Raw genomic sequence first — 23,417 nt, forward strand, 5'->3', positions numbered from 1 at the left:
TAAAAGTAAAATTTATTAACAAGGTTCTCCTGATACAAGTTTCACTAGAATATTCATTGTCCTTTATAATGTAATTTCTATTAAATAATGGAATCATACTATTAATGTACAAAATGAATTAATATAACATTTCTTGCTTTGATCAACTTACACTTAAGTTTGGTTATTCTAATATTCACAATTAACAATATAATCAGTGATTGATAATTTCTTATTATTTTTTTTGTTAATATCTTTTAAGTTGATCTAACAGTGAATTGCATATTTTTTTTTGACAGCATCACAAAATTTCAATATTTTTCAATCTGGAATAATTATTACCTGTAGAAAAGCATTAATTACATGGTGAAACTTCAAATTTTACTTTAAAAAAAGAAAAGAAAAGATATAAATACAATAACATAGTAAACTTTCTATAGGAAAGATGTTTTACATAAACTATATAAGTTTAAAGTTAATTGTCCAATCACAAGTTCACCAGTTGAGGATCAAAAAATACCAGTGTTTTGTATCGCATTTACTAAATTTGAAGAAGTAGTGCGGGTCAGCTACAATTGAAGAGACCAGTTTGATCCAGAAAATACCAGTGTGTGTTCTGTACGATTCCTGTGTGGATTATTACAACAAACAAACCTTGAGAAATTAACTTTTTGGACTACCATAATGAAAAATCTTGTGCAAAAATTTGGTTTCATCTCTGTCCATTGGAAACTGGCCTTGTGAAAAGGCTTCGGGTTTATATTGCTTGTTACCTTACAATTTGTCTATTGTCAGTTCAATCAGAGCCACTTTGAACTGTGTATGTAAAGTGTCCGTGATAAATTCATTTAAACATTTAATTTACAATAGATTGAACTTGTGACAATCTGGGGTTTTATGTATATATGTATGATAAATATCCATTACAAAATAGTGTCTTATTAAGTAAATGATAATGAGTGGAGTGTGGGTTGTATGTGTGTATACAATATATTTATTAACAGAAACAATTTTTGTTTAGAAATTCTAAAAATACCATATTTTGCATGTTTGTCCATCCAGTAATGCATTGAGAACTGTACCTACAAATTAATAAGTCTGGCTACATTTTTGTCATGAGTGTAACATAATGTTATTTTTGGTTAGAATAAAAAAAAAGTACATGTGTTAAGATTTAATCTGCTCTGAAATATTTAATGAGATAATAGTTTTCAGTGCTTATTGCATTTATATTGCTAAGTTGAAAGTATTGTTATAATTCATACTATTTTTTCGGTGCTTATTGTATTTATATTGATAAGTTGAAATAAAAGGATTGTTTTTTCTATAAAGTTATTTTAATGCTTTTATATTTCAAAATTAGGAATAAATAATTTGTTCAGTTACCACAGAACTACAACACAACATACATACCTACTGTTATGTTTGGGAGACATTGATTTAGAAAGTTAACAGCCCAATTGTTTAAACTCTTTGTGATATTTATTCAGTTGGCACATCCTGCATAATGTTAGTGTGTGCCTGGGCAGCACTGTTTGGTTATTGGGCACACGGACCCGGCAGAGTCTTCTTAACAGGGTATTGACGAAGCCCGCGTTCGTACGAGACTTGAAGGACTCCAAAGGCGTCCCACATTCCTGCTACCAGATGTCTATCCATGAGATAGAATTGAACACACATCAATGTTTGCACGATTTATTACTTAGCAGAATTACACTCCACTCTTCATAACTATAAAAATGCCCCGTGGCACAAATCTGATAGTGGCCGACACTTGTTCGTGCTGCAATTTCAAAACCACTTGTTCATTTGTACGGTATTCCTCATGAGACATACTAGAGGATAATACTTTCACAATTTAAAACATTTAAATGATAAAGCAGAAGTAACAGGTCATTGATAGCAAGCTTGAAGTCCCCAGGATGCATACACCTTCTACCTCGGGCGGTGGTGGTCGAAGACAGCCGGATCTCAGAAAATAGCCACGGACCAGGTTCCTTCCTTCCTCGCCCAAGACCATTGTTTGTTATACCTATCCAAGCCACTTAACATTATGAAACTTAAACCTAAAAACACAGTAATAAAAACCAATTAAGATCAAAGACCCTTTTCAATAACTTTATTTAAATGTAAAAAGTTTCCCAATAATAGTGAGGCTCAGGTGTGCGTTCCATAGTGTTTGAATCCGCCTGAGTACAATAGAATTAATGATGTTATATAATTAAAGGTTGTTCTTTGTAGCTGAAAAGAAACAGAGCTTTTGGGAAATAAAAAAAATTTCATGTTATACTTAAATGTATATTTAGGAATGTTACATTCTCCTAGCAGTAGGTAATTACTCACACTGTTCTCCGGGCTGGTGACACGTTATTTGAATGCCTGCACACACACACGTTAATAGAGCCAGGGATGTGAGGAAGTTGGTGGTGCATCGGATTATAGTGGGCGTAGCCCTGTAGATGTAAATTGTCACCACCCCGCCACCCAAATAAGTCCGATATGACATCTACTTCCGACACCTAGGTGGATGTGGTATTGTGTACCTTTCCTCATGTCACTCCAATGTTTACATACAGCAGCCCGGCGATGTAGTTGTTCACTTGGTCGTAAGTTGTACCTCAGGGTCGACTCTGGTACCTCTCCCACTGTCTCTTCTTTTTCGGGTTCTGTAGGCTCTTCAGCAAGTACTTGGATATCAGAGACTTCTGTGGAGTAATGGAATGGCCACATATAGTTGCAGTCAGTTGTTTCAGGTCATCTTACTCTTCGTCCGGTGCCCAGATCAGTCTCGAGGGCGTATCACCTGGTGTCCGGACCGACTGCTTCTTTGAATCTGCAGAATGGCATGCCTTCCTCCTCGTCCGTTTCTGTGGATGGTCGCCTTGCTGGCTTTATTTCGCATGGGATTGGCGACTCCGCCTCTGCTCCCGGGAATCCTCGGAACCCAGTCTCGAGACATCACTGCACCTGCATGGTGTTGACGCACCATACCTATGGATGTCGTGGATTCGCTTTCCGTCATGTTGACGTGTTCCTCTCTGTCCTTGTGTGTCTTCCTTACTATGTACTGGTGATGTTTTGTGGCTTTACCGCCCGTTAGTTTAACTGTAACCACTGTGGGTCCTAGTACGTGTAACATTGACACAGGCCCGATACATTAGGCCCCAACCCAGCCGGGGCCACAACGGGTGTAAGTGCATGTACACCATGTGGCCAGGTTTAGTGCGGGTGGTGCCCCTGATTAGCCACTTGTCTGCACTGTGCCGTATCATGCATCTTTGCGATGTCTCGCAGATGCACATCCGGATTTTCAAACGCCTGTCTGGCACCCGATATTGCCCGGGTGAGGGAAGGTTACACCTTTGTTTGAGGGTGGCAGGTGTTTCACCAGTTGCTGCTTTCATGCGGCGTCGTAAGCAACATTTTATATCCGGGATGTGCACATCCCATTGGATGTGGTCTTCTATCAGTCGGAGCCTCAGCAACGGCTTCATTTCACGGTTATGTATTTCTGTGATATAAGCATGTGGGTGGTGCACCAAAGTGGTGTGTTCCATGACGCGCCATACCGCTCAGAAGTCCATCCCTTTCCATCTTGAAAGTTTAGATGCGTTATCTGTCAAAATGACACGAACGTACCTTCATCATGGAAGGAACTCAGTGTTAGAGGCATGCACAATAGCAATATGTCAAAGGAAAGCCCTCTACACAGAGTGTGAAACAATCTGTTACAAGTCGAAATCTCTTCCCCCGCGCCGATGAAACGGTTCGGTGGGTTACCGGGGTATCTTTTTTTTTAGTCGGTCTGCTATCCATGTCTTACATCGCTGACCCGTGCACGTAGCTCCTTACATACTTGTTTACAGAAAGCCCAAATAAGAGGTCTAGTACTGCACGTATAGTCTGGTATCTGCCCGGGCATCCCGCGAGTCTGTTTACTTGCAACATAGTGTACCTATTGATGCGAACATCCACCATGGTTTCTGGGTGTCCGTGGTGCATACTTGTAACTGTCCATCGAGTATGCAGTACCCCTTGAACTCCACTTGGCCACAACGACGCACAAGTTATTTGTGCTCGTCGGTGAGTTAGGCTGCGAGCACAAGTTCTGTTCAAGTTCTGCCCCTGGTGATAGGTTAGGGGGGTTGTTTACATAGGTGGTTACGACAGTACCGCCTCTTGATTGAGAGAGTACGAGCTCAGTTCTGTGTGCGTGTGCCACTCGTGGGTGTTAGTAGCTTGTTCCAGACAGCATCATCTCGGGGTTTCAGGACAGCTGGTAGGCTAGCTCGTTCTGTTTACTGGTGATGTGTTCGACGGTAAAGTCGAGAGATTACACCGCGTCAACCTTTACCAATGTCCTTGAATATTGGCCAACCATTTCAAGTACTGGCTGTCTGTCTGCCTGCCTACAAGATGAAATGTCCTTCCAAGTGTGACCGGTACTTTCTCAAGGTCAGATCCATCTTTTCCATAAGGGCACATGGGGCTTGACCCCAGGTGTTAGCGTGTTCGGAAAGCCATCATCTCTGTTTATTTACGCGCCGGAAAACAAAACGAAACAATTATTTTACCAGAATGCTTTGCATTGAATGTTAATTGCATTTATCTTTCATGTAAATAAAGACATTGAATTTATTTAAATTACATACAAGTTTCATTTAATAACCAAACGAATCTCAAACATTACACGATGCGGCTAATATTATTGATCTCAATGAATTGGTGTTGGAAGATTGATTGGGATTGATAATCACTTATGAAGAGTTACAATCAAATCAATTTTAGGTGGTACTAAGTTCACAGGGTCATCTAGTTTGTAAATAAATTTACTTCTAACATATTTTGTGGTTATATATTTTTACAAAAGGTTTTTTGATTCATGTTAATGTATTAGTTGGTTTTATTTATTTATAAAGCTAAAAAAAAAGGACATTTTTAATTGTTTAATTTGTAACTGCAACAATAATATTTTATTCTTAGAGAATGATTAGTGTAATGATAAATAGTCTGTTTTTATTTGACTGTAGCTACAATCATAGCTGGGTTACAACAGTAATGCCCAACATTAAGTAATAAGTACTAAATCAGTTTTATAAAAAGAAGGGGGGGGGATTTTATTTTTTAATCATAATTGTAGTCCATATGTGCATCCGAAGCATTACATAAATATGTGAAGAATAATGCAGACTTTGGTTTGTGTCTAGATGTCTGCTGTCACCATTGATGACCTCCCTCCAGAATTAATGATGAAAATCTTTGAGTCCTTGAGGCCGGAGGAACTGTTGAGTGTCCAGGACGTGAGCACCAAGTGGCAGGTGTTTGCTCGAACCTCTTCTGTGTGGAAGACCTTTGTGTATTCACCAGAGACAGATTCCAGCGAGGAAGATGTGATCGCTTTTGTGGAGAAGTGTCCTATGTTGAAGCACATTCATACCAAAAAATGTTTTAACAAAGATAAGATTATTCCTGCTGTCATCAAAAATTGTTATGATATTCACAGTCTTTGTGTTGAGTTCATGCCATCACTGGAAATTTCACAACTTGAAGCTTTATTTGAAGCCTTTCCAAATATAGACACTTTGTTGATCAGGATTAAGCAACATAATGCATCTGAGATTGTAGACAGACTGGGTAGATGTACAAAGCTGAAGAAACTCATACTAAGTGGTCAACGTTGTCATGACGGTGTATTAAAGCCAATTGTTGATGGATGTCCTTCTCTAGAATACTTGAGCTTTATTGGGGGGTTTCCAAATGATCCTAAATCAGATATTCTGTATGTGTTACAAAATATGAATGATAGGTTATCGTATCTGCGGTTTGGGTTTTCCCCGATAACACAGCAGATTGTAAATTTACTTGGAACTTTCACTAAACTTGAAGAAGTTTTGTTACATGATTCAACACTTAACCGTAATGTGGATTTTAGACCCCTGGCCAACATAAAAACCTTGAAATGTTTAAAATTTCAAACTTTTGCTTCAGAATTCAGTGAAATGTGCAGGTTTTTAGATGTTTTGTTTGATCAACCTTTTCCTTTGCTAGAAAAGTTGGACATATGTTTTGTTCATTGTGAGTATGACAAGACTGTGTTACAGAAAATTTGTCAATGTTACCCAAACTTGAAATATTTGCGCTTGTATGGAAAACATCCTGCTGATATCAAAGATGGTTTTAAGGATATCTGTAAGTTGCAGAGACTAGAAAGTCTAGGATTTTCTTCAAGTAAGACTGTAACGGATGATGATATTGAAACGTTAAGTCATTGCCTTAAGCTGAAAGAACTTGATTTAAGTGCAAATCACTTGCTTACAGATAAAACTATTGTGCACCTTGTGAAATGTAAGACCCTAGAAACTCTGTATCTTAGTTATTCTTCAATTACTGGGGAAAACCTGCATATTGTTGCTGAAAATTTGAAACGACTCAAAATTCTGGATGTAAAGCAGTGCAAATATTTGGATGAAAAGAATTTATCAGCACTTGCTGATAAGATGCCTCTTTTAAAAATAATTAAAGATGGAGGTATTTGTTATGGATGAGATATTTTATGAGTGTACATAAGATACAAAGATTATTATAATGTTATCAGTGCTTTGGTATAACAAATGCTTGTTGGTTATAGATAAAGTATATATTTGTGGATTATCTTCCATAGATTTAGCACTGACAGAGGTTACAGCTGTTCCAGTGGATGGACCTTGAACTAGATTTTTAATAAATGTTCATGTTCATTCATATAAATATAAAAAAATTTACTGGAATGTTTGTATTAAAAATATAAACAAATTAATGTATTAATTTTATAATATACCTAGTGCTGCTTACATAATTGTTAGTTCTGTTGCATAACCAGTTGTTTTAACTTCCTAACACATTAATTTGAATGATATTTAATAAGTTATACTGTAGTTGGATTTTATAACTTCAAGTTTATTTGTTGTTTGTTATCACAAATAGTGACCACTGACCTTGAAAGTACATGGGATAATTTTTTTCATCAAGATATAACTTTTGGTACATGAAGTAGATGAATGCAATTGATGTCAACAAAGATTTTATGTTTATTTATTTGTCAAGTTAATGCAAATATGATTTTAGAAATTTGTAAAAATTCAAATTGTACTTAAAATCAATCAGATCTTTTTGTTATGTAACACATGTGTATATTTAGTTTGGCTAGTTATGTACAAACATATTATGTACAAAATTATAAATTGTACATATTCAAACTATACTTTAATGTGGGGGGACCATTTCTTGTATGACACAAATATGTCACCAACTTGTTCATGTCTTACTTATTTTGAAATAAAACAAAAAGTCTGAACCACACTGATAACTTCATTGAAAACTCATAGTTGTCTGTTATATTTTCATTAAGACCAAAAGTGTTTTATGCATAAAACTGAGAATTTAAACTTTTTTTTTTACTATAAATTATAAGGTTTTTGTACTAAATTAGGTAAAAAAAAAATATATTGTTCTTATTTACGTAAAAAACTTTAATTAAATATGATTCGTTGGTAGTGAACAATTATTACTCAATTCTAAGCAATGATTGCTAATTCCATGAAACAATTCAGAAATGGTTTAGCAAAAATAAAAGTTAAATAAGATACTTTAAATATAAAATATGTTGTGATATACGAACAAACAAAAACCATGTCAATGAATTGCAGCGAATAAATATATTTGTAGCTGCTATGGTAAATGACCAACATTGTAAACTGTGTTAAAAGAAATGCCATTTAATATCAGTTAACTAGAAATAATACACTTCCTTGTCATGACCGGACTCCCTCCAGCTACGAAGTAAGCAAGGACTGGTGTGATGATTATAAACTGTTGGGAGATATTGTCAAGAAGTATCATTTTTTAAAGTTCTTTTGCTATTAAAAGAAATACATAATATTAGACAACTTTGAGAATCTTATTTTATAGAATATATTCTTCAAGCAGAAGAATGCAAATTATATTAATTTTCAGCATTCAACACAAATGTCGCTAATGTTGTTAGAATAAAATAATATCATTTGCCAGAAATACACTATGGTAAAAGATCTTTTATTCAGCATGTTTTGGACTACCTATGTCCATGCACAATGAATGTGCATGTGATTCATAGTTCTAAACTTAGTATTAATGCATTTAATTTTGCATTGTTCAAATATTTACATTTATCATTTAATGGTGTCTGATGAAAATGTTACAAAATTTGTTATTGAATATTAGTTTATTTAGGTACAGTACTGCTTCCGAATATAAATTGCTACCTTAGAAGGGCATGTACAACTTTTCTCATCACCAAAGGAAGCATAAATATTGAGTCATGACAAACTGTTAGCAAGCAGACCGCATAAAGTTCATTTGTTGTGAGGAAATTGATTATTTTATTATTGAAATTATTATTCTTTTAACAGCTGCAAGTATTCCTAAAAAAAGGAATGATAGAATGACATTTCAAAAGTATTTTTGCGAAAAGCTGAGCGTAAACGCTTTGTGACAATTAAGTTTCAGCAAAATGAATTCCGGAAATCCATTTTCAGAGGCTTCTATTGGATACTTTAATCAAATTTTTATTTAAATTTAAATTTATTTCTGTAGTTAGACATCTTTCATATAAAAAAATACCACACAACCTTTAATTGTGACCAAAAGAAAAAAAAAGCACAAACATTGAAATTGTAATGTTGCATAAGCTCTTAACCCCAAATGATAACAACCTCACTTTATATGGAAATGTAGTTCAAGGAGTTTCTGCAGATATTCTGTCCAGAGTGTTTAATTTATTAAACCAATCATGTTTCATTATTGTTATAAGGTGTTTTATTTTTTCTAATATAAAAATTCTTCAATATTACTTTTTTAAATTGAATTATTAATTGCAAGTCTTATTTTAACCGTGCTATAGTTTGGACTATATTTCTGTTGCAATGAGCTTCTGGAGCAATTTTGAACATTTCTCTAATGCCACAGTAACATTAGGAACACGCAGGTTTTCAAGCAAGTTGTTTCGGGCCGAAGCCCGGCCAAGTCTCTCCACCTCCACCTCCTAGGTCTGAACCCGTGAGGGTATACCAGGAGCACTAACTTTTCTTCTTTTCATCCAGATGACAGCTGGTATCTTGCTGGGCATCTGGATGTTGGCCTCGGATGTTCTATGTGCCATGTTGGAATGGTATTCACCATTCACTTGCCTCGACCAAAAACAACTTATCCATTCTGTTCACCGCCGTGCCAGCAGCCAGAATAAAGCTTTGTCAATGAGTAAATATTCATTGTCCTCTTGCGTCCACGCATAAGATGATTGCACGACGGTGGTTATTTAAAAACACTACTTGTCAAGCCACGTGGGATCTCACGCATGTTACTGCATTGGGACGGTTGCCTGTACCCAGTGCAGCCACATAGCGCGGGCACTGATCCCACCGCCTTCCTTGGGTTTTCTTTCTTTTCCTTCTTGACTTGTCCTTGTTATAACTCTTCCCTGCTCCTTCTTGCTGCACCCGCAGCCTCTTCCCTTCACCTGCTTTCTGTTTCCTTTCTTGTCTTTCTTGTTCCTTCTTCTGTTGTCTAAAATCTTGATGTCACGTCTTAAAACTCCTATCCAGGATTATTCTGTCCTGAATAGATCTTCTGTGGTAAAACAGCCAGTAGTTGTCAGCTGACTAAAATTGTCGAATCCGGGTTCGTGTTGGATATTGGCTTGTCTTGCTGAAATACTTTCTACAACCTTTTAACCAGTTTGTAACCCTTAAAAGGCTGTGTATGGTCAAACACGAATCGACCATAGGTTGACGTCGACCCAAGTGTCGAACCAGCTCGCACAGCCCGTTATGCCACGCCAACGCCTACTCCTGCCCTGTGTTGCGTGTGCGCCGATGTGCAGTGTGGCAAGGGCAGGGGGGAGATTCGCGCGCTAGGGGAAGTTTAACGTAAAATACATAAGGAACATTCTTATTTGTAAAGGGTTTATTTTATTATTTGAAGGGTCGTGTTTTCTTAATTGTAAATAGTTTATTATATTGTATGAAATATTATGTAGAATAAATTCTCACGTGTTCACCGGGCGCCAAGGCCGTGGCTTCCGCCTGTGACCTATCAGCGTGTTCCGCGGGCTCGCGGGGAGAGGAGGGACGCGAGCACTCGGTCGCGCGAGGCGGGGAGACAGGCAGTCGGCAGCTGGGCACTGGAGACAGCGGACGTGTCAGCGAGATCGCTCCAAGACGGTGAGAACGGGCGCGGTGTCTCGCAGGAGTTCAGGCCTTGCCGAGAGGAAGTAGTTCCTTTCTTACAGTCGTGTTGTCATTTAGGCGAGTGTGTCACCCAGTCACTCAGTCGCGGCTTGCAGTCAGTCACTTCTCTCGCGTGCGTATTTTCTCCGGTGGTTTACGAGTCGCGAAGTTCTGTTTGCGGACTGGATATTCACCATTGCTTGTACGGTAATTTACGGGCCCTCGCGGGCACCGTGTTGTCTGGTCAGTCATTCAGCTTAAGGGGTGAGTCACATAGAGTTCAAGTCTTAGCGTCGCGGGTATTGCTCGTCACGAACGGGACGTCACGTATTTTCCCATATAGTATCAGTGCGCGGAACCGGGCTTCGCCCTACAGAATCAGTCACAGGCGGAAACGCGGCAGCCCCTTGTAAAGGGTTTGATTTACCGTATATAAAGAACCTGGAAACTGTCTTCGAGTGTGTCAATTGCATCCTGGTGACTAAGTCCCTTGGCCACGCGGCCAGAACCCTCCTCTACCGAACACTGAGTAGCCGGCAAAATACTATCATTCAGGGGCTAGTCGGCCAGGCGACGACAAGTGTCGCCCAACTTGGTGGCCTATCACACATTTTCAAACTTTCAAACTTTTAAATTTTCAAATGTTCAAATTTTTCAAAGTTTAAAATTTTTTCAAATTTGGGAAAATCCGGTAAAGACAGTGAAAGTGCAAGTCACGTACACCACGGGACAGGAAGGAAGGCGCGCAGGTGCAGTGGAAGACGGCGCAACGGAGTGGCGCGGAGCGCAAGATAACGAGTCGGCTTGTATTACGGCGTGTCTCATGCCGGGATCGGTTGAGCGATAAGGCGGCAGAGATACCACGTAAATTCAGTCGGGAGGGAAAGTGTCAGGCGAGCCTGGAACACGGAGATAACAACCGCGAAAAGCATAACATGTTATCGGCGGCAGGGAACACGGGAAACACGTGTGTGTGGTGTGACTTAACGTATCCAGTGACGAGTGACATGAGAGGGGAGACAGAGGAGACGTGTCGGTGTCCATGGGGCACGGCGGTGAAGGGAGAGGCTTCCAAGGCGAGTCACGGACAGTTCGCGGGCAGCGCCAGGGACAGTGTGACGCGTGCGGACAACTACGGACAACTGCCAGTTGCCATGCGCCTTGTACAGGACTCGACGTCGTACCAGAGTTTTCCGGAGAACCACATGAGAATCCTAGGGCATTCGTCAGGGTGTGCAAAGCCAGGCTGCGACACATGTCAAAAGACAACTGGGTGGACAAAGTGTGTGAACTGCTACGAAGCGGGGTGCGGACGTGGTGGACGGACACGGGGAGCTACGTGATAGAGTGGGAGGAGTTCGTAAAATAGTTTGAGAGACGTTATGACGGGCAGTCAGCACGAGTCAGTTGTCAACAGATGTTGTACAGTGAGAGGCAGGGCGAGGGCGTCGAAGCTTTCATTCATAAGAAGGTGCGCCTGTACCGCCGCCTGGATCCAGAGGGCTCTACTAGTGTAATTATGCCAGTGATATGTGAACTCTTATTGGCGGACTTGAGGCCATTTATGCGAGGTGCCACGGGACTGGACTTATCGGAATTCGTGGAAAGGGCGCGTGAGGTGGAAGCAGATGTACAGGCGAGTAGACTCGGAAGCGGACATCAGAGGACCCGCCGCGAACCATGAGCGGCGAACGTAGTAGCACCGGAGGACGCTTTGGCAGTAGTCCCGTACCAGACACTGACCAGCAGCCGCGGTGCGCGGATGCCGACGGCACCTAGACCAGGGACAGCAGCCCGGTGGGACGAACCACGAGCGGACAGAGAATGCCGCGGAGAAGGCCGACCACCTCGCTGCCAGTACTGCCGCAGCACAGAACACCATTGGCATGCGGAGTGCCCCACTCGTGCTGCCGTGTGGGCCAAGATGGAGCGGGAGGGACGCAGTCCTGGAAACTCCCAGTAGGGGACAGTGACACAGCCGGCCATTGTCCCCGGGACCTTCGCCCGGCGGACCACCAGAGGGACAACACGGTGCCTACCGAACGTGACCGGGGCCGGGGCGACCCGCCCCTAACACGCCCCAAGTCCCTGACGAGGAGCAGCGTGCGGACAACAGTACCACCGGCCAATACACCACCGACAGCACCACTGTCGCCGCCAACCAACACGGCGCAGATGGCTGTGGCAGACACCCCACGCAGCAGCAACAACCCATCAAGGGCCACTGCCCCACACACCAAGTCACCTGGCGACGTCCAGGTCTCATCAGCGGCGGCAGCAGCGCCAGCGGCGCGCGAGGCAGAGCCAGCCAGCCTGGGCAGGCTGAGCAGCGACGGGGCTGCACTTCTGCGGGTGCCTGTCCGCCTGAATGGGCGACCCATCCACGCCTTGGTGGACACGGCGGCTACCCATTCATACGTCGCGGCTCACCTGGTGGAGGAAGGGAGCTGTCAGCCAGAGCGAGAGGAAGTCCTGCTAGCAACGGAGGGAGCCAGCGCGCCCACGTTTGGGCGCGCCCAGGTAAACATCGAGATACGTGACCAGTGCAGTCAGACCACCTGTCTAGTGATGCGGAACTTACAGGAGGACCTGATCTTAGGCCTTCCATGGCTGATCCAGGAGGAGGCGAGTATCGATGTCAGTGAGGGTAAGCTACATGTGGGGAGGCAGGGCCGTAGAACGGAGTACTGCGTCGGCCGCCCACAACTCCCAGTCTCCCACACATCTATCAGACTCGCGGAAATCCGCAACAAGGTTCCACAGGAGTACCAGGAGCTGTTCGAGGACGTGCTGGCCCAGCAGCCGGGGGTATTCGCCACCACCGACATGCTGAGGCGGACCACGGTAGCTGAGCATAGTATTCCAACCAAACCACACACCCTGATTTTTGTCAAACCTCACGACTTTGGGACCAAGGAACGACAGGTTATTCAGGAGCAGATCGAGGAAATGCTCCAGAACGGGGTTATCGAGCCCAGCGAGGGGCCCTATAACAGCAGGGTAGTCATGGCCAGGAAAAAGGATGGGACATTGAGGTTTTGTGTTGATTTTAAACCCATAAATTCTGTCACCATACCGGCACCACCCCCGTTAATAAATATCACAGACGCCCTGGCGGGTCTTGGCGATGCCACCATCTTTTCATCCCTCGACTTGAAGTCGGGGTATTGGCAAGTGCCTCTCCGCCCAGCAGACCACCCAAAGACAGCCTTTACTGCCCCCGACGGCCGCAGGTTCCAGTTCTGCGTCATGCCGTTCGGGCTGATGGATGCCCCCGCGACGTTCCAGGCCATGATGGTACGCATCCTGGACGGGTTCGTTGGCAAGTTTGTCACGGCCTACCTGGACGACGTGATCATCTGGTCACGAACGTGGGAGGACCATGCACGTCACTTGGCCATGGTCCTCGAGCAGCTGGCGAGGCATGGGCTGACCTGCGCACCGCACAGTGCCATCTGGGGGCGGGGGAGCTTCAGTTTTTGGGACACCTGGTCAACTCGGAGGGGTGCAGTCCCAGAGCATCTCGACCTGATCGCCGCGAAACAGGCCCCCCGAACATGGAAGCAGCTGCAGCGGCTGCTAGGCCTGCTTAACTGGTTAAGGACTTTCATTCCAGATTTTGCCTCAGTCACAGCCCCTATGACAGACTTGTTATCGCCCAAGACTAAGTTTCGCTGGATGGCGGAGGCCGACCACGCCCTAAACACGGCCAAGTGCCTGTTCAGGGAGAGTCATACCCTGGCACTTCTGCGACCGGACGAGCCCCTGTACTTGCAGACAGATGCAAGTCAGGTCGGTATGGGGGCCGTCCTGTATCAGCTGGGACCCGATGGCGAGCGACGGGTCATTGAGTATGCGAGCGCGAAGTTTGGCCCAGCAGCACGCAGGTATGACGTGAATTAACAAGAGTGCTTGGCCATGGTGGGGGCGGTAGACCGCTACCGGCACCATCTAGAGGGGAGATCCTTCATATTACGCACAGACAGTCAGTGCTTAAAGTGGCTAGACACAATGCAGGGAAGGAAGTCTAAGTTCACCAGGTGGGCCATGGCATTGCAAAACTATGACTTTCATGTAGAGCTCGTGCCGGGGAAAGCCAACCAGTTAGCTGACAAGCTGTCCCGGCACCCCGACCCACACACGGAGTACGAGGATGAGGGGAGCTGGGAGGACCTGGTGCCCCCACAGGGCCGCCGGCGGGCGGACGAGGCGGTTCCTGAGCCGGCTACCATCGTGACAGTGACACAGCCAGAGTCCTTGCCCGACCCGAGCCCCGCGAACATGCTGGACGCCCTCTTTCAGGCAGTGCATCAGGCTCAGCTGGGTGACGCAGATACGCAGGCAGCAGTGGCGGAGTGCAGCGAGCGCGTCATGCCGTGACAGCGCTGTCTGGAAGGGGTGTTACAGACCCGGGTACCAGGCAACATGGAAAGGTGGTGTACCCAGGTGCCAGCAGGGGCACGGGCTGAGGTTTTACTTTTTTTCCACGACCACACACTCGCAGGGCATCCCGGGGCCGAGCAGACCCTGGAGGCCTTGAGGCAGGCATTCTATTGGCCTGGGGTGACAGGCGATGTCAGCAAATACGTCAGGCAGTGCCACACCTGTCAACAGCGGAAGGTGAGGAGGACGGAGGGGGAGGAGCCCCAGCGCCCCCGCCAACCCCAAAAATCTTTCCAAACTATTGCACTTGATATAATTCGCCCTTACCCCAGGACCGCCAGAGGGAAACGTTTTTTAATAGTGGTGACAGACTTGTTTACCAGGTGGGTGGAGGCTTACCCCACCTCAAATGTGAGGTCTGGCACCTTGGTGTCCTTGCTGGAAGGGGAAGTGTTTCCTCGGTTTGGGTATCCGGAGGTACTGCTCAGTGACAACGAATGTCAGTTTCGAAGTCACAGATGGAAGGAGGTGTGTTCGAGGTGGGGTGTGCAGCACCACACCACCCCCACATATCACCCCAGGGCGAACCCGACCGAGAGGCGAAATCAGGAAATCAAAGCACAGCTTCGCCTCCGGTTGGGTGACGACCACAGCAAATGGGACATTCACATTCCAAATTTACTCTACTGTCTACGACGACGTACCAGTGCTGTCACGGGGTACTCTCCCGCGGAGCTGGTGCAGGGACAGAACCTGGCCCTCCCGGGAGAGTGCCGAGTGGCCTCAGCAGCAACAGAAGGGGAGTGGGGAAAGGAGCTTCGGGAAAAGCTGAAAGTTATCATGGAGCAGGCCAGGGCGAACCAGGAAAGGTATCTGCAGCAACATACTCCGCAGTCTAGCAGGCCCCCGAACATGCTATTTCCAGGGGACCTGGTGTACGTTCGCCAACACCCACTGTCCTCCAAGGTCAAGAAATTTCATACCAGACTGGCCCCCAAATGGCAAGGACCTCGACGGGTCATTCGCCAGGCGGGGCCCACGTCCTACCTGGTACAAACACAAAGTGGGCGACCGGCGAAAATACACAGGGACGACCTGCGTATGGTCGCCAGGGAGGCACCACTGCCCCAGGCACCAAACTCAGGGACAGGACAGACTACTTCTCCTACCACTCCACGCAGGCACCAGCAGACTGCGGGAAACGGGCGTGGTGCAATCACGCCGCACTCCATCACGCCGACGCGTGCACAGCCTGACCAGACCGGTGTGACACAGAGATACACGTCACCAGACCAGGATGGGGGACGAGGTCTTGACGCGGGGGAGCGGGACGAAACTGACGAGTGCATGACGGGCGATAGCACAGACGCCGCGGGGATGGACTCGAAGTTACCCGGGTCCGTCACCACTCCAGTACCAGAGGGGGACGACACAGAGGAGAAGAGACAGGCGCCACTCTGGCCTCTGGACATGAGTCTAGCAGAGTCAACATTCACTATGATGGTTACGGAAGCGGACTCAGAGAGAGAGAAGACGACAGAGGGGACATGGGCCCCACGCTGGCCACTGGACATTAGTCTGACGAATTCAACATTCACTATGACAGTGACGGAGCCTGACTCTGAGGGGGAGGAGATGGAGGAGAGACGCTACCCACGGCGAGGGCAACGGAAGGCGGGGCGGAGGGGGTGGTCAAACGAGGGGGAACACTGGGAGGGGGTACATGAGGTAGAGGCGGATGAGCCGGCAACCCCCATACAGCGAGAGGTTCCTGCCTCCCTGAGCCAGGGGACTGGCGAAATTTTCACATCCACCCCTAAGGCTACCCCTTCCCCGCCAGTGGGAGCAGAGCCGATGACAGACTCATGCCCCACACGGGCACGGAGGGCCCCCGCGTACTTGGGGGATTACGAGTGTTACCAAATGGCGGTGGCACAGCAAAGGGACGCGGCACCTCGGTTTAGTATACACACTGGCTACCTTACTGCGTGTGGAACCAACACACTACACCCCTCCCTAATCAGGATGCGCACGTATTTCCCTTACCCCCCAGTGCAGTGACGTGTGCATAAATGAGAGACGTTGGCGGACATAGCGGTCTCGTGGGAGGGGGTGACATTTGACGTCGACCCAAGTGTCGAACCAGCTTGCACAGCCCGTTATGCCACGCCAACGCCTTCTCCTGCCCTGTGTTGCGAGTGCGCCGATGTGCAGTGCGGCAAGGGCAGGGGGGAGATTCGCGGGCTAGGGGAAGTTTAATGTAAAATACATAAGGAATATTCTTATTTGTAAAGGGTTTATTTTATTATTTGAAGGGTCGTGTTTTCTTAATTGTAAATAGTTTATTATATTGTATGAAATGTTATGTAGAATAAGTTCTCACGTGTTCACCGGGCGCCAAGGCCGTGGCTTCTGCCTGTGACCAATCAGCGTGTTCCACGGGCTCGCGGGGAGGGGAGGGATGCGAGTGCTCAGTCGCGCGAGGCGGGGAGGGAGTCAGTCGGCAGCTGGGCACTGGAGACAGCGGACGTGTCAGCGAGATCGCTCCAAGACGGTGAGAACGGGCGCGGTGTCTCGCTGGAGTTCAGGCCTTGCTGAGAGGAAGTAATTCCTATCTTACAGTCGTGTTGTCATTTAGGCGAGTGTGTCACCCAGTTACTCAGTCGCGGCTTGCAGTCAGTCACTTCTCTCGCGTGCATATTTTCTCCGGTGGTTTACGAGTCGCGAAGTTCTGTTTGCGGACTGGATATTCACCATTGCTTGTACGGTAATTTACGGGCCCTCCCGGGCATCGTGTTGTCTGGTCAGTCATTCAGCTTAAGGGGTGAGTCACATAGAGTTCAAGTCTTAGCGTCGTGTGTATTGCTCGTCACGAACGGGATGTCACGTATTTTCCCATATAGTATCAGTGCCCGGAACCGGGCTTCCCTACAGAATCAGTCACTAGCTGAAACGCGGCAGCCCCTTGTAAAGGGTTTGATTTACCGTATATAAAGAACCTGGAAACTGTCTTCGAGTGTGTCAATTGCATCCTGGTGACTAAGTCCCTTGGCCACGCGGCCCTAACCCTCCTTTACCAAACACTGAGTAGCCGGCAAAATACTATCATTCAGGGGCTAGTCGGCCACAGCGACGACAAGGTCATTTCAGCTTGCCTCTTTAGGTCTAGGAAATTGATGTTTATTCCTAGTCTTTCGAAGTTTGCTTGCAACTGTTCCTTCAACTGCTCGATTTCCAGGGGGATGTTTTTTCTTGACAGCATATGCCTGTCAACAGCATCCATATTGGGAAAGTTGATCTTATCCCCTCCATCCATGCTGCGAAGTACCACTGCAATAGCGGCCTTTTGGATCTTAGGCTCATCGAGTCTTGATATTCTTAGATCATATTCAAGTTTGGAGTAGATCTTAGCTGGATCCAAACTAGGGCCTACCACCTGGTGTATTTCTGGAAGTTCTTGCAATTGAACAATTGGTGCTGCATTGACTTCATAATCCATTAATTCCTGTTGTCTTTTCTGATGTAAAATGATTTGCCTTTGCCTAGGGTCATTCTCGTCCAATTCTGCAATTCGCTTTGCGTATTCATGATCTGTCCTCCGATGTTGTTCTCGGATTATTTTCTCAATTGGTTCAGCGGTCCTGCCTTCCCTGACGAAACAAACTAGTTTCCAGAAAAATGGCCATACGTACTTTAGACAGGTATCACTCCCCATCTTGTTCCATGTATTGTCCTTCCGATACCATCCATGCATCAAATTCCTCCAGTCTTTTTCCGATTTCCCGCACATATTCACGCCAGATGTTAAATCTATTTCTTTGCTGTAGCATGCTGTCTATGTTTGCCAGTCTTTGGCCAGCCAATTCGGGGTGTCCCGCATAGCTCACCCTGACATCTTGTGTTTTCGAGCAGTCATACAGTACATGTGCCACTGTGTCTGGGACTTCGCATGTTGTACAAAGTTGATCCTGTACCAGATTCATTGTAAACAATTTATGTTTGAAGTTCCCATGTCATGAGAGATATTGTGTGACATAGTGGTCTGGCTCGATCCATTTTTGCTTAAGTCTCTTCCGGACGTCAGGAAAAAGGATATACGTATGTCTCCCCTTACTGGACTGGTCCCACCTTCTTTGCCATGCATCTAGTGTTAGTTCTCTAGCAATCCATCTGTCCTCCCTGGTGACCACCTCCCGTGCAGCAAGCAGTGCCAATTCTCCTCTTTCTTTGATTTTCAGGTCAATCGGGATTACTCCTGCGATTACCTGAAGAGCCTCTGTTGATGTTGTTCTGTACGGCTTAGCTCTTTGCGAGCTCAATGCAATTCTTTTGCTATGTTCTTTTCCAGCTTCTGCATACCAAACTGCTGCTGCATAACAGATGACCCCCAGGAAGACTCCTGTATACATTGTTTTTAATGTATCAAACACTAGGCCCCAATTAGCAGGTGCTACAGCTCTTAATGCGTGAAATAACTCCATTGCTTTATTGCTGGCATTTATGATGTGGCTCTTGAATTGGGCACGTGCATCTGTTGTGACTCCTAGATCCTTTAGCGCTGTAACTGCCTTGACTGGCCTTCCTTGGTAGCGCACTACTGGTGGTCTTGTAGTACTTAGCTTACCCTTTAGCATTATGGCTTCCATCTTGTGTGGAGCAATTCGAAGTTTGCATCTGTCCGTCCATGCGTTGACTATAGCAAGGGCTTCTTCAGCTTTTTCTTCGAGCATTCTTCTTGATGATCCAGGGATTAGAAGTAATCCATCATCAGCATAGCCATATATCGTGCATCCTTCTGGTAGATATTGCTGCAATAATTCATCAAACAATATATTCCATAGGAGTGGAACCAGGACAGAGCCCTGTGGGCATCCTTTGGTTAATTTTTTCTGATGTTGAACTTGTCCAACTTTGCACAGACATATCCGATCTTGAAAGAATGCTCGAATGCTCTTATAGATGTTCTTTGGACACTTATGTTCCCTTAACCTTCATAGTATTTGTGGCCACCATGCATTGTCGAACGCCCCTGCTATGTCAATGGTGACAGCTAGTACATATTGCATGTTGCTCGCATGAACTTCTTTTACTACATCCAGAATTGCTAGTTCTGTACTACGACCTTTTCGAAAGCCATATTGCTTGTCACTGATGCCGTGCTCAAATTCCAAGAAATCCACAAGCCTTTGCGACAAAAGACGTTCATATATTTTACCAATCAATTGTTACGGGGGCACTCGTTGCGGGGGCCATAGTCTCTGATATTAACTGATTGAATTGTAATGCGTGCTCGGGTTTTATGGGCGCCACCGTGCCACGTGCACAGACCGATGTGAGACTCTTTCCCAGGGTCGTGACGTCGTCCATGTGAGGCGTGATTTTAATTTCCCCCTGAATACACCTAGCACTAATCCCTGCCCGCTCTCAGCATCGGGCACGCTATTACCTACGCAGTGGGCTCTCAGGCGTCCCACACGCCGTCACACTCCACGTGGTCGAGCAGATATAAATAAGAAAATAATACATTTGATTTACACACCTGATTTATTCGGCGAATGCAACTTATACACATACAGGATTGAAAACTGTTTAAAACGCCCGCGGCACGAATCGGTTTAGGTGTGAGGACCTCCACGTGGTCACATCTCACATTACGTAGTACAAAAGAGAAAAGACCGTTGCTGGTCGTAAGACAATTATTTATGCAGTCCCCCGACCGAGAGGAGCTCCGAGGTCGAAAAGAAAACAATTTATACGGAATTAAATTGAAACAGAATTACTTGGTGGTGAAACATGCGGTGAGGTCCCCGGAGTGCTGGCGCGTCTACTCTCGGTCGTTGATGGCGGCGGACTGGGGTGAGATCATGGCTCGACTCGACTAACATGGCGTCCTCCCGCCGAAACAATTGCTGTTAAAGATATTTGCGAATTCATGCCACGGGAAACTAAATTAACATGACAAGAATGAATTAAAAATTACGTGACATTTTTTGAATAAAGAGAAAAGATTGTACAAATTATAATTATTAAGATTTAAATTTAATTATTGTCTGGCTTCGGGTTTCCTCGGGAATGTCCGAAAACGCTATTCTATTTTGTTATCTTATTTTAATTAAAAGTACATAAAACCCTGCCGGCCGATCTGCCGTCACATTAGCACTTAAGAAATATCAAAACAAATAACATAATTATATTTACTTATGTTTTAGGGGTGTGGCGCACTGACTCGACAGCGCCCTCTTGCCGGGCGAACACACAGGCACGCACACGTACGCACGGGTAGGCGGGAGGTTTTAATGGAGGATGGGTGGTGTTTGTGCGGTGGCATATCGGACTTAAAAAGGCGCTGCAGGCCCGGATGATGTCACAATGGTAACATTGTTAGTGGACGGTACGAGCCTAGAGACCCAGGGTCTTTACCATTACCCTTGCAGAGTATCTTTAGTACACCAATTTTCCAGTCTTTTGGAAATACACCTTTCTCTAAGCATTCGTTGAATAAATCCAGCAATTGTGATCAAGTTCTGCTATAGACCCTCCATAGAATTTCTGATGTGATATTATCGTGTCCTGGTGCCTTCTTCGGTTTTAGATTTTTGACGATCCATTTAAGTTCATTTTCTGTGAATGGCGGAGTGTTCTCAGTTTCTGGCTCAACCATAGTAGTATTACGTTTTTCACTTTGTTCAAATGTGTCCATTAAAGGATCGTCATCAGGCAATAATCCATCCATGATATGTATTAAGTTCTCTTTGACTGTAATCAGTTGTTTGCCATTGAAGACTAGACCAGGTAACTCGATAGGGCACTTGATTTTATTTGCACACATTTTGTTACCCTCTTCTGAAACTAGTTTCCTCCAGGAGTCTTTCTTAGCAGACTTGATCATGCTTGAATAGCTCTTTCTTAGAGTTCTGTACTCTTCAAGGTGTATTTGCCTCAAGTCTGGATCCCTTTGGTTCTTCAACTGTTTCCTTTTATCTCTCACATTTTTCCTCTTTGTCTCAAGCTCATAGGTCCACCAACTGCATCCTTTTTCTTTGTTTTTAAGGACAATCATGTGGCTATTGCATGTATTTATAATAACCTCTTTTATAAGAGTGCCATCATGATCAGGGTCGTTTGTCTTTTTCAATTCATATTCTTCCATTTCCCCTACTAATTTTTTATCGAACTAGTACCAGTCTACATTCTTGCATCCATATCTTATTCCACTTTCTTTTCTGATGTATCCAGATGTTAAATTGATGACATTAATGCCGCACATCGCAGCATTCATGGTACTCGTATTGCACCTTGTTGTTCACACACAACACACAACCTGCCGCGCCCGTCGTAGCCGCATCCCGTAATAATCACCTTTGTTTACATGTCCCACTGCTGCCAACTTACAAAAGGACACAACACCTCCTCCCTACTAAAGTTTCCTATAACAGTACAGTAAAACCAAATATCTTACTACGCTATGCTACACTAGTGGTACAGTACATAGTCCTCCCACTTCTTGGGTCGGTGGCTGATTCTCTGTAGGTACCGTCGTGCTCCAGCCGCCTGGTCGCTCTCCGATGGTTCAGGATCCTGGGCGAGCCGTGCACTGTCGCTCCCAGAGTCACTGGCGCCCTTGTGCTCCCATTCCGCGATGGGCTCTCCCAAAGCTGGTCCTCCCCTGATGCAGACGCTGGCTGGATACCTCTCGATGGATTGCTGGATGAGCTGCTCCGCTTAGCTGGTACCGCTGCCAACGGTTTCAATCGTCTTGAATCCCCGAAAGGGGTTTGTGTCGTCCTCGCAGCTTGCGGTGTCTTCTACTGCTGCCTGTTGCCGCCTGTCATGGGTGCTGCAAGTGCCGTGCTCACCCTTGGGCTGCTCTCCCCTAGGTAGAACCTGGACCGTGGCACATTTCTCAATTGTTTCATTTGGCCCTCCCCTCGCAGGCATCAACAGCGAGAAGGAAAACCTTGCCCTGGAATGGCCCAAAAAAGTCTATGTGTACTCTGGCCCATGGTTTGGTTTCTGGTTCCCAACTAGCGGGTACACGTTGGGGTGGATTGGCCCGTGACTGTTGGCATTGCTGGCACAGCCCTATCATTCTCTCAATGTCGTCGTCCATCTTCGGCCACCACATGTAGCTGCATGCTATTGCCTTTGATTTCACCACGCCATTGTGAGCTGCGTGGAGCACTTCTAACAGGTCCTGCCTTAGCGCCAAGGGGATAACTACTCTGCTGCCCCAAAGGATGCACCCCTTGTACAGGGACAACTCGTCCCGTCGTGTCCAGTACGGGCGGACCTCATCAGCCACTACGCCACTCTGTGACCAGCCGCCACCGCAATACTTCTTGACCGCACCCAATACTGGATCTGCCTCTGTCAGTGTAGCAATCCTGGCTGCTTCAATTGGGGGATCTGGCAATGCCTCCAACATCAACACGTCTCCCGCAGCGGGCACTTGGACTTCTGTAACCTTCAACTGCAACCTGCTTAAAGCATCCGCATGCGCAATGCTCTGTCCTGGCCGATATGTGATCCTGTAATCGAACATGGACAGTAACTGGCTCCAACGTAGCAACCTCGGCGATAGAAAATCTGGTGTTTGCCTGGTGGGGTCCAGCAACCGCAACAGGGGTTGATGGTCTGTGATAATTGTGAAGGGTCTCACTGTCACATATTGCCTGAACTTTACCACCCCGAACATTACTGCTAGCACTTCCTTATCTATTTGTGCGTAGTTACGCTCATGTTTGTGCAATGTACGCGACCCGAAAGCTATGGCTTTCTCACTCCCATCCTCTTCCACATGAGCCAGAACTGCCC

At 45.6% G+C, this 23,417-nt stretch overlaps 1 protein-coding gene across 1 annotated transcript in view; it reads left to right on the plus strand.

Moving 5' to 3' along the window:
• The window catches only part of LOC134538502 (uncharacterized), an 80,115-nt gene extending 72,800 nt beyond the window's left edge, over positions 1-7,315 (plus strand). Inside the window, exon 6 of the transcript XR_010076160.1 lies at positions 5,187-7,315. The gene's annotated coding sequence lies outside the window, so the exon portion shown is untranslated. The remainder of the gene's footprint in view (positions 1-5,186) is intronic.
• The last annotated feature ends 16,102 nt before the right edge of the window (positions 7,316-23,417 follow it).

This window comes from Bacillus rossius, chromosome 13 (genome assembly GCF_032445375.1).
Source record: "Bacillus rossius redtenbacheri isolate Brsri chromosome 13, Brsri_v3, whole genome shotgun sequence".
NCBI classification, from domain to species: Eukaryota; Metazoa; Arthropoda; class Insecta; order Phasmatodea; family Bacillidae; genus Bacillus; species Bacillus rossius.